Consider the following 12,801-nt stretch of genomic DNA (forward strand, 5'->3'; position numbering starts at 1 on the left):
AACAGTGGTCAGAGTTTGTTGACTGCAAAAGGCAGAAGTGAAGATGAATCCAATAACTAGAGCCTGGATGACAAGAAGTGCCTAACAGCTCCTCCCAGAGAAGCTGTAGCCCCAGGTACTGGATCTAACCAGCCTCATGAGGTCCCAGGACAATGTGGAATGGGGTGGAGTGGGCTGCAGAATGTGGTGCCAAGTATAAATAAAAAGAAAGTTAGCAAAGTCATAACTAAAGGACAGTTAGGTAGAGTGTCAACCTGACTGAGGTGACAACCTGAAAATTTAGGCAGAGAGGCTTGATTCAGATAAAAGACAAAGTTCAGACACCAGAGGCATCAAACATGGGAAGAGGTTATTAAATGTGAAGACTTCGAACAAATATACAAACAAAATAATACAGAAAAAACAATACTTAAATATGTCAGTAAACACAATAAATGTACACAAACTAAACTCTTCAGTTAAAAGACAAAGATTAGAAATATAAACTTTAAAAAAATCTTATCTATAAACAGTTAACAAGAGACATACCTAAAAGACAGGTATAAAGAGGCATAAATTTGTCATACCAGTTAAATACCGATCAAAAGAACACCTGTAACAATATCAATATCTGACAAAACTTATTTTAAGGCGAAAAACGTTACTAGGAATAAAAACAGTAGTCACATAATCATAATAGGTTTAATTCACCAGAAAGATATAAAAATACTGAATTTATAATAGTCATAAAACATGTAAAAACTTACCAGAAGGAAATCGGTTTTGTTTCTATACATGTCAAATGAATACCAAAGAATGTTTATTGTGTAAGGTGTAAAGGTCAACCAAGCAATGAACTAGCCCCTGTATCCACAACTCAGTTTAAATAATATTCAAAAAGAAATGGACAAATCCACTATCAGAGTAGGGAATGTTAATATACCTCTTTCAGTAATTTTTTTAAGACAAAACCATCAATAAGGATTTGGAAGATTTGGAAAAACACAATTAGCTAGATTGATCTAATAATCCCACCATGTACATTTAACCTTTTTCTTCTCACAGTACCCATAACACAAATCCTGTACTTCAAGTTCCTGGCTCTGTCCCTTACCCTGCCAAGAAAAACAACACAGAATTCTACCCTCTTGCCTTGGCTTACATTGCTGTCCAGCCTCCAAAGGTACAGAATATCTTGACATATATTGTCATTTATCTTTCCCTGGTTGTTTTCTCTTTGTTCATATTATTTGGAGTAGTGTGTAAGCTGATTGCTGGCAGAAATATGGTTCTAAATTTAACAGCATCTCAGCAAAGGGCTGAGTTCACAATTTAAAGAATTTCTTTTTAATTAAATTATTTAAATTAAATATTAATTAAAGAAATTTATTTGTTTTAATGAAAAAGTAACATATGTTCATTGTTACAAGTGAGCAATCCAGAGATGAGTAAAGAAAAAGTTACTATTTTTCTCTCTCTCCCTCCCTTTTAAGGTAGTTAAGGTTACCTAGTTATGTCTGTCTATATATCTATTTATCTATCTATCCAAACTTATTTACTCATATCATTTTTTGGAAGGGAAGAATTTTTCACTAAATATTTCACTATATATTTTTTCACTATATACATTACTTAGAAACTTTTCCACATTTAACAGATCATGAAAATTTTTTCCAGATTAAATCACAAGTGTGACTCTAACTCATTCCTTTTGATATTTGCATGACACTTTATAATATAGTTGCACCATAATTCTTCATCCCTCCTTGACTCATCGTCTTGGGTTGTTTCTAGGTTTTCTGCCACCCAACATACGGGTGCTTTTCATTTCTGTAGGATAAGTTACTAAGAGGGGGATTGGGGAGTCCTTTTTTAACTTTAAAAGTTAGTTCATTGTTGCCCTACCGAAAGCCTGCTGTAAATTACATTCCCACAGCAGTACATTGAAAGATCTGCTCCCTGCCTTCTGGGTACTCTTGTACCTTTCAATTTTTGTCAATCTAAAACGTGAAAACTGGGCTTCCCTGGTGGCGCAGTGGTTGAGAGTCCGCCTGCCGATGCAGGGGACGCGGGTTCGTACCCCGGTTCGGGAAGATCCCACATGCCGCGGAGCGGCTAGGCCCGTGAGCCATGGCCGCTGGGCCTGCGCGTCCAGAGCCTGTGCTCCGCAACGGGAGAGGCCACAGCAGTGAGAGGCCCGCGTACCGCAAAAAAAAAAAAAAAAAGTGAAAACTGATGCCCCGTTGTTGCTTTGGTTTGCATTTTCCGAGTTACCAGGGGTGCCAAGCCTTTTCATATATTAACTGTACTTTATATATTTTTGTCTGTGAGTTATCTGTTTATATTCTTTGCCCATTTTTCTATTTTGTTTTGTCTCAGAAATACTTGTTCACAGTATATTCTTTTATGTGAGATGGAAAGAAAGGGCGGTGTAGGGGGTTTGGCCAGCACAATCCTCTTTGGCCTGAATTATTAGAGCTTTGCCTCAAACCTCCCTTTCACTTTGGCTGTGAAGGCATGGTTCCATCTCTCTGAGAAGTTGAATGCTTGCCTTTAAAAAAAACAAAAAAGGAAAAGAGAATAAAGGGGGAGAAAAGCACTTCCCCACATCACATAATCCTCTTTGCTATCCATGAAGCCTGCTGCTGCTGCACAGTTCATGTGGGATTTATCCTCCAGCAACCAAAGAGCACAGCATAAAACCCACCTGCAGAGACCCTGCAGTCTGGAGTGCCAATGTTCAGGAACCATCCACTTAAGGTCATGCTGCTCTATTGAAAAATGTGGACTCCTTCTGATCGTCTCAGTTGAGGGAATAGAAGCCCCAAGCATAGAAGCCAAAATGACAGGACTCATGCCCTCCCCTAGACCACGCTTTTATCCCACCTTTTCACACACTTCCACGTTTGTCTTTTCTTCCCCCGCCTTGCACCCCACTTTTCATATTTCACAAGAGTGTCTCACTCACATTCCCAACTTTAATGAGCTTCAAGCTGGTTTTTAAAAAGTAGAAAAAAACAGGAAAAGAAACCTCATCTTGCCAGCCAGTATGCCTCTAGCAGGCTTTCCCACAGAGAGAGAAAAGTGAGTCCCGAGGCTGTGGGGAGGCTGACACACAGGGCACGAGGCAGCTGTCTGCTTTTATTAAAATGCCACCTTGACCAGAGTCTGATTTCTTTGAGGACCAGTTGACTATCGTTCAAATGCAGGACCCATGACACATGCTCTGCTGCTTTTGTCCCTCAGCCCTCTTAGCAGGTCAGTTGTAGGGAGGAGATTAAAGCTGTGTGGCCAGCCCCCAACCCATCACTCTCCCCCTCTCCCTGACTCCGTCTGGCCCTATCAGCAGCTTCTCTAAAAGGGCTTCACCAGCAAGTCCAGTTCAGACAAACTGTTCCTGTTTGTCTCTTTTCTCTTTTCTCATTTTCCATGCATGGGGGCAATTTATCCTCTGATCCTGTCAAAAAGTCCTCCAGAGAATTCCAAGAAGAGGGTAACATGAATGTGCTTGCATATTTCAACCCACACAGAGACCAGCTTGAAATGTCAGATGATAGCTGTGTTTGAGCAAATATTAATCTCTCTATGAACAGGTTTTAAATGTAAATCATATCCCAAGCATATAGTTTGTGTTTAGGATACTCCTTTTTTTAAAATTTATTTATTTATTTATTTATTTTTGCGGTACGCAGGCCTCTCACTGTTGTGGCCTCTCCCATTGCGGAGCACAGGCTCTGGACGCGCAGGCTCAGCGGCCATGGCTCACGGGCCCAGCCGCTCCGCGGCATGTGGGATCTTCCCAAACCGGGACACGAACCCCTGTCTCCTGCATTGGCAGGCGGACTCTCAACCACTGCGCCACCAGGGAAGCCCTCCTTTTTTTTTTTTTCAGTCTAATTTTTTCTTATCTTAAAGGAAGACCATGCCTAAACAGTTTCTTCCCCTTCCCTCTTTTAAGAGCTTTATTGAGGTGTCATGTCTCCATAAAATTCATCCATATTAAGCATACCTTTTGAAATGTTTTGGTAAATGTAAGTGGTTGTGTAGCCATCACCGCAATCCAGTTTTGGAACAGTTCCATCACCTCAAAACTTCCCTCTGGCCACTTGTAGTCGATCCCACTTCCAACCCAGGCGACAACTGATCTGCTTTCTGTCTCTGTAGTTTTGCCTTTTTCTAGATGTTTCATGTAAATGGAATCCCACAATATGCAGTCCTTTTTGTCTAGCTTCTTTCAGTTAGCATAGTGTTTTTGCGGCTTATCCGTGCTGTTGCGTGTATCGGTATTTTCTTTACTACGGCTGGATAGTATTCCATTGTGTGGATATACCACATTTTATTTATCCAGTCACCTGCTGAGGGACATCTGGGTTGTGTCAACTTTTTGACTACGGTATCTCTACTCTGAACATTTGCATGTTAAGTCTTTGTGTGGACATGTTTTCATTTCTCTTGAGTAAATTCCAAGTAGTAAAGTTGCAGGATCATATGGTAAGTGTTTGTTTAACTTTCTCAAAAACTGTCAAACAAATTCTTAAAGAAAACATTTGATGCTCATCTTTAAGGTTGCATTTGCCATGAAATTACCTAATCTAAAAGGGTAAATCACAATTCTGAGCATCATTTTGCAAAGTTTTTAGGATTGGAATCATGGGCAATAAAAGTAACAGAACTAAGGAAAGGGAGTAGTCTTAAATCCTGTTCCATTTCTTCTCAGTCTTCAGCCGAGAGGTCTTTAGAATTCTGCTGACAAAGGAAAAGTAAAGAATCATCACCGGCTCTCAGTCCTTCTGTCCCTACTTTCCTTGCCCTGTCTCCATGGGCCCACCGCTGAAAGTGCCGCTTGCAGATTTCTTTGGCTAAGAAGAATCAAGTGAGCCTCCTTAGGGCGCAGGAACAGAATCCAGAGGATTCTGGATGCATGGGTCTTGCCAGTCCTATGGACAATAGCAGAGTGGAAGCTGCTAGAAGGCACTTCCTCAGCAGGGCACCTCAGGGGCTTCTTGGGTTTCCTTCCACCAGCCTTCCAAACGCCTCGGAGGTGATAAGCTAAGATTTCCCTGCTCTTGTAGTAACTATGGGTTCTGGACCCCTGAGATCAGAAGAGAAGCTAGTCCCTGCCCAGGTAGTTTGGGATGACAAGGCCATAGCCACAGAGGAAGAGATTTTTCAGCTACAGTTCTGCTACTTACATATTTATGACCTTAAGCAAATGATTAACCTTTATAATTTTCAGTTTTTACCTGATAGGGTTACTGTGAGGATTAACTGGGATAATGATAGAATGCATATAAGGTAAGCTCTTTGATAGCAGGAAATCTTTGTGTGAATCCCAGGAGCCTAGAACAGTGCCAGGCACATAGTAGGTGTTCAGCAAATGCTTATACACTGACTAAAGTACTTAGCGTAATACATGATACCTGGAGAGATTATTCATTCATTCACTCAGTCTTTTGTTTAATATTTATTGAGCACCTACTATGTTTGTCAAGAGCTAAACTGAGCCACCATGTATCAGAGTAGCTGATTAAGACAAGTCAAAACGAAATGGTCTAGGCTTTAATCACTTACTGTGATAGCATAAGCAAGAGGTTACAGTAGAGAAAGCACCGAGTCCCCCACTGTTCCATTTTCCCCAGAGAATGACACCAGTGAGGGTTAGATGGATCAGCACAGACATGGGGAATTGTCTCACTATCAAGAGTCCTGGTCAAAAGACTCCTGCCATCTTATGGACCCCAGGGCCATGGGGTGGGAGGGCGATGAGGGTGGAGGGGAAATCGCTGGAAGAGAAAAAGCACTGAGTACTGAGTAGAGTGAAGAAAATGTCTTCAAGTTTTCACTCCCCTAAGCCTCCCGCCAACCCCACTCTCAGCTCTCAGAGACACCTAACAAGACCTCTGCTTAAGGGTCTTGATAAAGAAGCCTCCAAATAAAGATCGCCTGGCTGTGAATACAAATACATGTAAGAGCTTGACTGGTCCCGGGGGCCTGAGTCACTGACTGCAGCTCCCTTCAGAGGCTGTAGTACACGGCTGTGCACCAAGTCTGGTGTGTGGAGGGCAGCCTTTCTTCATCAGGCGCTCCAGGTAGAACCTTTGTAAATGCCTGTGGTCTGGCCTGAAAAAAAATCACACACAGATTTTTGGCCAGGAGCCAAACTCCTCAATGCTGCTATTAGAGTGGATGTGGCCTCTGCCTTCATAAAAGCAAGCGAACTATTGAGTAGGCAGACCATAAACAAACAAATAAATCCATAATTGCAAATTATGATGAAAGTGCCAGGTGGATGGGGGGGCAGAGTCTGGGGAGAGGGAATAGCAAGATGTTCCTGCACTAGCCTGAGTGCTCAAGCTAGCGCCCTCAGAGGGGAGATCTGAGCTGAGGACTCAGGCTGAGAGGAGCCAGCCACAGAAAGGGCAGGAGGGCGGGGTTGGGAGGGGTAGAGCACACAAGCTAAATAAATGTTCATTTATCCCCCACTCTGTTACATGAGGCTTTAACTAATTATAGTGACTTCTGCTGTGGTTTATCCAAATTTGTGTAATAATCCACCACTCTATAACAATTTTTTCTTTGATGTATGAAACTGGTGTATCCAGTCGAATCTTATCTGTGGTTATGCAGATCTCAAACACACATGAGTGACATGTTCCTAGGATCTAAACAATCTTTTATAAATTAGAATGAACCTCTATTGTGTAGCTATATGGGGAGAACCAAAAGAATAGTTTCAGCTAAAACTCCTTGTTTTTCTTGATCCCTCTTTGAATATTAGAGACTGGAGATGCTGCAGAGGAAGGAAGAGGAAGGAAGGGAGGAAGAATGGGTCTGTGGTTATTTTCCCCTGAGAGGGCTCTGGAGGATGCCCTGTACTCCTCAGCCTGTCCTCTGTAAGCCTCTGACACAAAGTTTATTGTCAAGAATAAACTGGGCCTTCCATTAATTGTGAAAAACCATGTACACACAGGAAAAAGAAACTAGCAGTTATTGTAAATCTTGTTTTTGCCCAAGATTATTTACCCTTCTAAAAAATCTACTCCCTTTCACGATCATTGCTTATAGTCAGTTCAAAGGAGCCAATCCCTTTCACAAAGTGCTAACATTATGCACCTAAATTTTCAAAACTTTGTTTTGAATGAGGTTGGATTGAGGTACGGAACTATTTATATCCCCGATTTATTATGTGTTAAAATAATAGGTACCCTATTGGGCAATGCAGGGTGGAGGTAGGAGTCAGGGGGGCCCTATATTGGAGGGGGTATTGGGGGAGTTGGAGGATCTAAGGAAAGCACAAGTAGCACAGTTCCCCTTTGTTCCCTCCTGAGAAGAATGCCCCCTTAGTGCCTTCCTGTATCTCAATTCGAGACATGAGCTTGTACAGAGGAATTCTGGAAGAGCCGTGAAGAGTGTAGACATCAGCTGAACTGTTGGGAGCAAATTCTCCCTTAATTTTTCCTATGACCTGGGCTAAGTTGCTTACCCCATCTGTGTCTCACCCTCCTTGTTTGTAAAAAAGGATTTGAGATGACAACATTTTCTACCTTAGAATGTTGTTTTGAGAATTAAGTTAGTTAATAGATGTGCTTGAAATAGCACTTACCTATTATTACCATTGGTCTCCAATTCCTTTTCAAAGTCGATTCCAACATTTCCTTCCCCGTAGTAGTTTTAGAAGTTTCTAAATATGAAACTTAAAGAAAAAACATTTTCAGGAATCTCTATCATCTCATGCAAATGAGAGATAGCAATTATGTTTGTAAATAACAGGGTCAGTAAGTAGCTGAGAGGGCTGCCGTCTCTGAAAAGAGCTCTGCAATGGGTGGGGAGGGAATTGAGCCACGAGTCCTCAGAGCACAACCATGGAGGCGTCAGGGTTAATTATGTATTGTAAACCACCTAGTGGTTTAAATCCAATTTTAAATGGTCTGGATGTTTATAAAGCCATGATGTTTAATTTGGCTTTGACAAAGTGCTGTCTCAATTTTAACAATCCCCCTGAGCTCTGTGACTCATATCATCAGAAATCTGACCTTTCAGTGGAAGGGGAAAAATCTAAGTTGTTACCTTGACGACACAAGGTAAGCAGGATTTTTTGAGCTCTGGTGTTTCTGCTATAAATAATCCATCTTTGGCCAGACACTGGCCAGAGAAATAGTAACGTGAGCACGGAGAGGAATGAGCTGGGTTGGCAAGGGGAGAAGTCTGCATTTTGGGAGATTGTTTTAATCACCATTTTTAGGGATCATTCCCAGAGGCACTTTTGTAGCAATTAACCAATAAACCAATAAGAGGGAATGGATTCAACTTCTAAAAATGGGAATTCACGCAAATGAAAACTGGTAATACTTTTTCGTGTGAGGGCTTCTCTATACTTATGTGTACCATTGTCTAAGTTCTGTTTTTTGTTTTCCTTCCGAGTCTTTATTCTCTGGTTTCCCAACAGCCTATAAAACCAAACAAAGGGAAGCTAACAATGAACTTTGGCCCTTCAGCCATAATTTACTTGATGTTACCCTGCACAGTAGAGGGAAAGGAACAGCAATAAAACTGGATGGCTTTTAAGACATTGTGGATTATTAAAAAAGAAAAAAAAAATCCAAGTCCTCTTTTGGATGAAAGTAACAAAATACCACTGAATTTTTTTAACCAGCTGTACTCATGGGTAGGTTTAAGATTTATGGTTGTGATTATCCCTTTGCTTGCTGACGTAAATTAGTTTTCTGGGAAGTCCAAGCTATTTCTCAATAAGCTTTAATAGTGTGTGAGTCAGAGTAGGTGCTGCTGTTAATGAGTCTTGCAGGATTTATAGGATGGCAAGTAAGAAATTGAGGGGCATGTTCATCCAGTGGCCTTTGGAATAGTACATAAAAATGTTTCCCGAATAACAGCCTTTGGTCCAGTAGATTCTAGCTGCTTTTTAGTAAGTATAATTTACCCAGGAAGATTTCCTAAAGTCACCTTCTAGTTGGATGAGATTCTACATGACTATTAATGCTTCTTCTTCTTGTTTTGGGGTCAAAATATACACGCTCAGACTCATGTGAGCAAAATAGGATAACGGTTTGTTTTTTCCAGTTGATCTTGTTTTGTTCTTAGATTCTTACTCTGATGACTGCAGGGGAGCTGCTCTAGATGAAGAGACACTTTAAGAGACAAAACAACCAAACGTAACATGCCACCCTCGATTGCATCTCGATTCAAACAAGCCAACTGAAAAAGGCAATTTGAAAAATTCAGAGACATTTAAATTGGACCGCATATTAGATAATCCATGAAATGATTGTTAATTGCTTAAGTGTGATAATAGCATTGTAGTAATGTTAGAAATTGTATTTCTTGACATGCCTACTGAAGTCCATACGATCAAAGTGGCATGGGGATTGGCTACAAAATATTTTTTCAAAAAAGAGAATTGGCTTATTGAGGAAACCAAGGGTGACAAAAATCTATAATATGAATGATAGATATATGGAATTTATTATACTATTCTATTCTTTATATGTTTGAGAATATTCATAATTTAAAAAAAAAACTCTTCTAACCTAAAACAGTCTCTCTCTCCTCTTTTCCAAGATAGTGCCTTGTAAGGTTGGCTAGTATATCCTCTTGGAATAGAGGATGGTACAGAGTCTGACCCTCAAGGCATCCTTTTCTCTGGGTCCTAACTGGATCTGCTTCTGAAGGGACCGTAATTTATATAATTGAGTCAGGTTAGCCCATTGTGGTTGAGGCGCTATGGTTTCCTCTTGCCCATTTGTTTCTTATCTCTGCGTTTGGTTGGGCTACTGATGCTTTGAGGCAGGGCTTTGATTCCCAGTAGACTTTTGGCTTGGAGAGTCCATGCAGTGGCTCTCAGCTACAAAGCCATATTGCCCCGTCCACAGCAACCCCTCTTGTCCAGTGAGTTCACCAGCTGATACCTTCAGTTATTTCCACATGCCACCTCCTCACCCCCAGGCATATAGAAACTTCTAAATCCCTGACACTCCAGGGGAAAGCTGTGGAGAATCAATGGAGTAGAAAGGACATTCCATATAATCTTTTAAGCACTTTTCTCAGCCGATTTTACTCTCCTCCCAGTGCCTGTTGGATATAGTGGATAGTGCTACCCCCTGGGCTACTCTGGGAAGGATGCAGTCTTTCCAGATGGGCCTAGAGGAGGACAGATCAGAGCTCATTCTGAAATAAGCTCAGACACATCAGTACTTCTCCATCCCTGAGGCCTGGCCCACAGAGCGGCAGGGAAGCACTTCATATCCAAACTCTTGCCCTTCTCTCCCTTTCCTCCTAGCCTGGTTACCTGGCACAGAAAGTCTTCCCCAAAGGGAATGGCACTTATAACCACATGCAACCATCTCATTTGCATATGTGCTCAGTCTGTTTCCCTCACTAAAATGAAAACTCCACAAGGGCAGAGATCTTATCTGTTTTGTTTACTGCTGTATCCTCAGCACCTAAAGCAGTGTTTGGCACATATTAGGTGCTCAATATATGCATACTGAATAAACAGTTAATGAACAATCGTGTATACAGTTTTCCATAGCACTTATTTTGCAAATTACACGTGCATTAGTGTAAATACTTTGTTGATGTCAATATCTCCCACTAAAAGTTTTGCTGAAACTTGCCTGATAAAAATGAACTTGAATGCTTGCTAAGCACATGATTCCCAGTTTTTCCCTGAGATTCTGATTCTGTAGGTCTAGGGTGGAGATTAGGGATCTGCATGTTTTACAAGTGCCAAGGAGACCCCTCCCATTAGGCAACTGTGGAAAACACTGCTCTAGAACATAAGCTTTACCTAGTAGGTACCTTATCTGGATTTAGACATTAGAGAGATGTGACACATAGCAAGACCTCATTACAGTTTTGCTGAATGAATGAATGATTGACATATAGCGGTGAACACATACCAGCCTCCTTGTGACGTGGTATTCTCTTTTCAACAACCAGACTTAATTTTCCTATACAGGTCAGATGGGTTAATTAATGAAAAACCATCATTTGACTTTCTGGCATTATATTATATTTCAAACCTGCGGGTGGAAACGTAGTGGGGTTTTTTTTGTTGTTTGTTTGTTTGTTTTTAACTACCTCATTAACAAGAAACACAGAATATAGCTGTCAAGAAATCAGTTGGGTTCTCTTCTGAAGCTGAAATCAAAAAAGGTATTTACTGCTGGAGAGGGTGTGGAGAAAAGGGAACCCTCTTGCCCTGTTGGTGGGCGTGTAAATTGATACAGCCACTATGGAAATCAGTATGGAGGTTCCTAAAAAACTAAAAATAGAACTACCATATGACCCAGCAATCCCACTACTGGGCATATACCCTGAGAAAACCATAATTCAAAAGAGTCATGTACCAAATTGTTCATTGCAGCACTATTTTCAATAGCCAGGACATGGAAGCAACCTAAATGTCCATCAACAGATGAATGGATAAAGAAGATGCGGCACATATGTGCAATGGAATATTATTACTCAGCCATAAAAAGAAATGAAACTGAGTTATTTGTAGTGAGGTGGATGGACCTAGAGTCTGTCATACAGAGTGAAGTAAGTCAGAAAGAGAAAAACAAATACCGTATACTAACACATATATAAGGAATCTAAAAAAAAAAAATGGTTCTGATGAACCTAGGGGCAGGACAGGAATAAAGATGCAGATGTAGAGAATGGACTTGAGGACACAGGGAGGGGGAAGGGTAAGCTGGGATGAAGTGAGAGAGTGGCATGGACATATATACACTACCAAATGTAAAATAGATAGCTAGTGGGAATCAGCTGCATCGCATGGGGAGATCAGCTCGGTGCTTTGTGACCGCCTAGAGGGGTGGGATAGGGAGAGTGGAAGAGAGATGCAAGAGGGAGGGGATATGGGGATATATGTATATGTATAGCTGATTCACTTTGTTATACAGCAGAAACTAACACAACATTGTAAAGCAATTATACTCCAATAAAGATATTAAAAGAATTAAATTAAATAAAAAACAACAACAACAACAAAAGGTATTTACTAAACTCTAACAATTAAATCTTTAATACAAATAATCATAAAAGAGGCAGTAAATCTCCCGTCACCTTTTCAGATATCAGAAACATGAATTAAGATTTTTTCAGTTCTGAAAGCATTTAGCAGATAAATAATTAGATGGAATACATAAAGGTTATAATTTCTCTATTATCATTTTGATACTTCTGTACTTAAAATCCAAACACTAAGATTACATCAGTAGGGAGTCAGCCTGGAACCACAGAACAATCATTGGACTTGGGGGCAGAAAACCTAGGTCCTAATCCTGACTCACTCAGCTATCAATTGGTTGGTTATATGACCTTTGTCAAATCTTGTACCCCCTCTTGGCCTGGTTAGTTTCCTTGAGAGTTAAAAAACGGAGATTGAATTAGTTAATGTATGGGATTCATTACAACTTTCGCATTCCATAGTTTATTCATAGGCAAGACACTGCTCTAGACAGTGGGTCTGCTACATTGAACAAAACAGATAAATACTTTCCCCTGGGGAACTTATATTCTACTGAAAATAGACAATAAAAAGTAAAGAAGATAAGATAGATGGATAGATAGATAAATAGATAGATAGATGGAAATATAAAGCAGAGAATCGAGTGTGGGGCAGCAATATTAAATAGGATGGGCGGAGAAATCTCCCATGACATTTAAGTAAATACTTGTTGCCCTTTGACAGCACAGAATTCAGAGGTCAGGTCCATCGGGTAAGGCTGTGGCCAAAAGCAGAAAATAAAGCTGGAGACAGTGGGGTACAAATACAAATTCCTGTAAGAGCCATGGAAA

The sequence above is a fragment of the Tursiops truncatus genome, chromosome 3, assembly GCF_011762595.2.
Source record: "Tursiops truncatus isolate mTurTru1 chromosome 3, mTurTru1.mat.Y, whole genome shotgun sequence".
Taxonomy (NCBI): Eukaryota; Metazoa; Chordata; class Mammalia; order Artiodactyla; family Delphinidae; genus Tursiops; species Tursiops truncatus.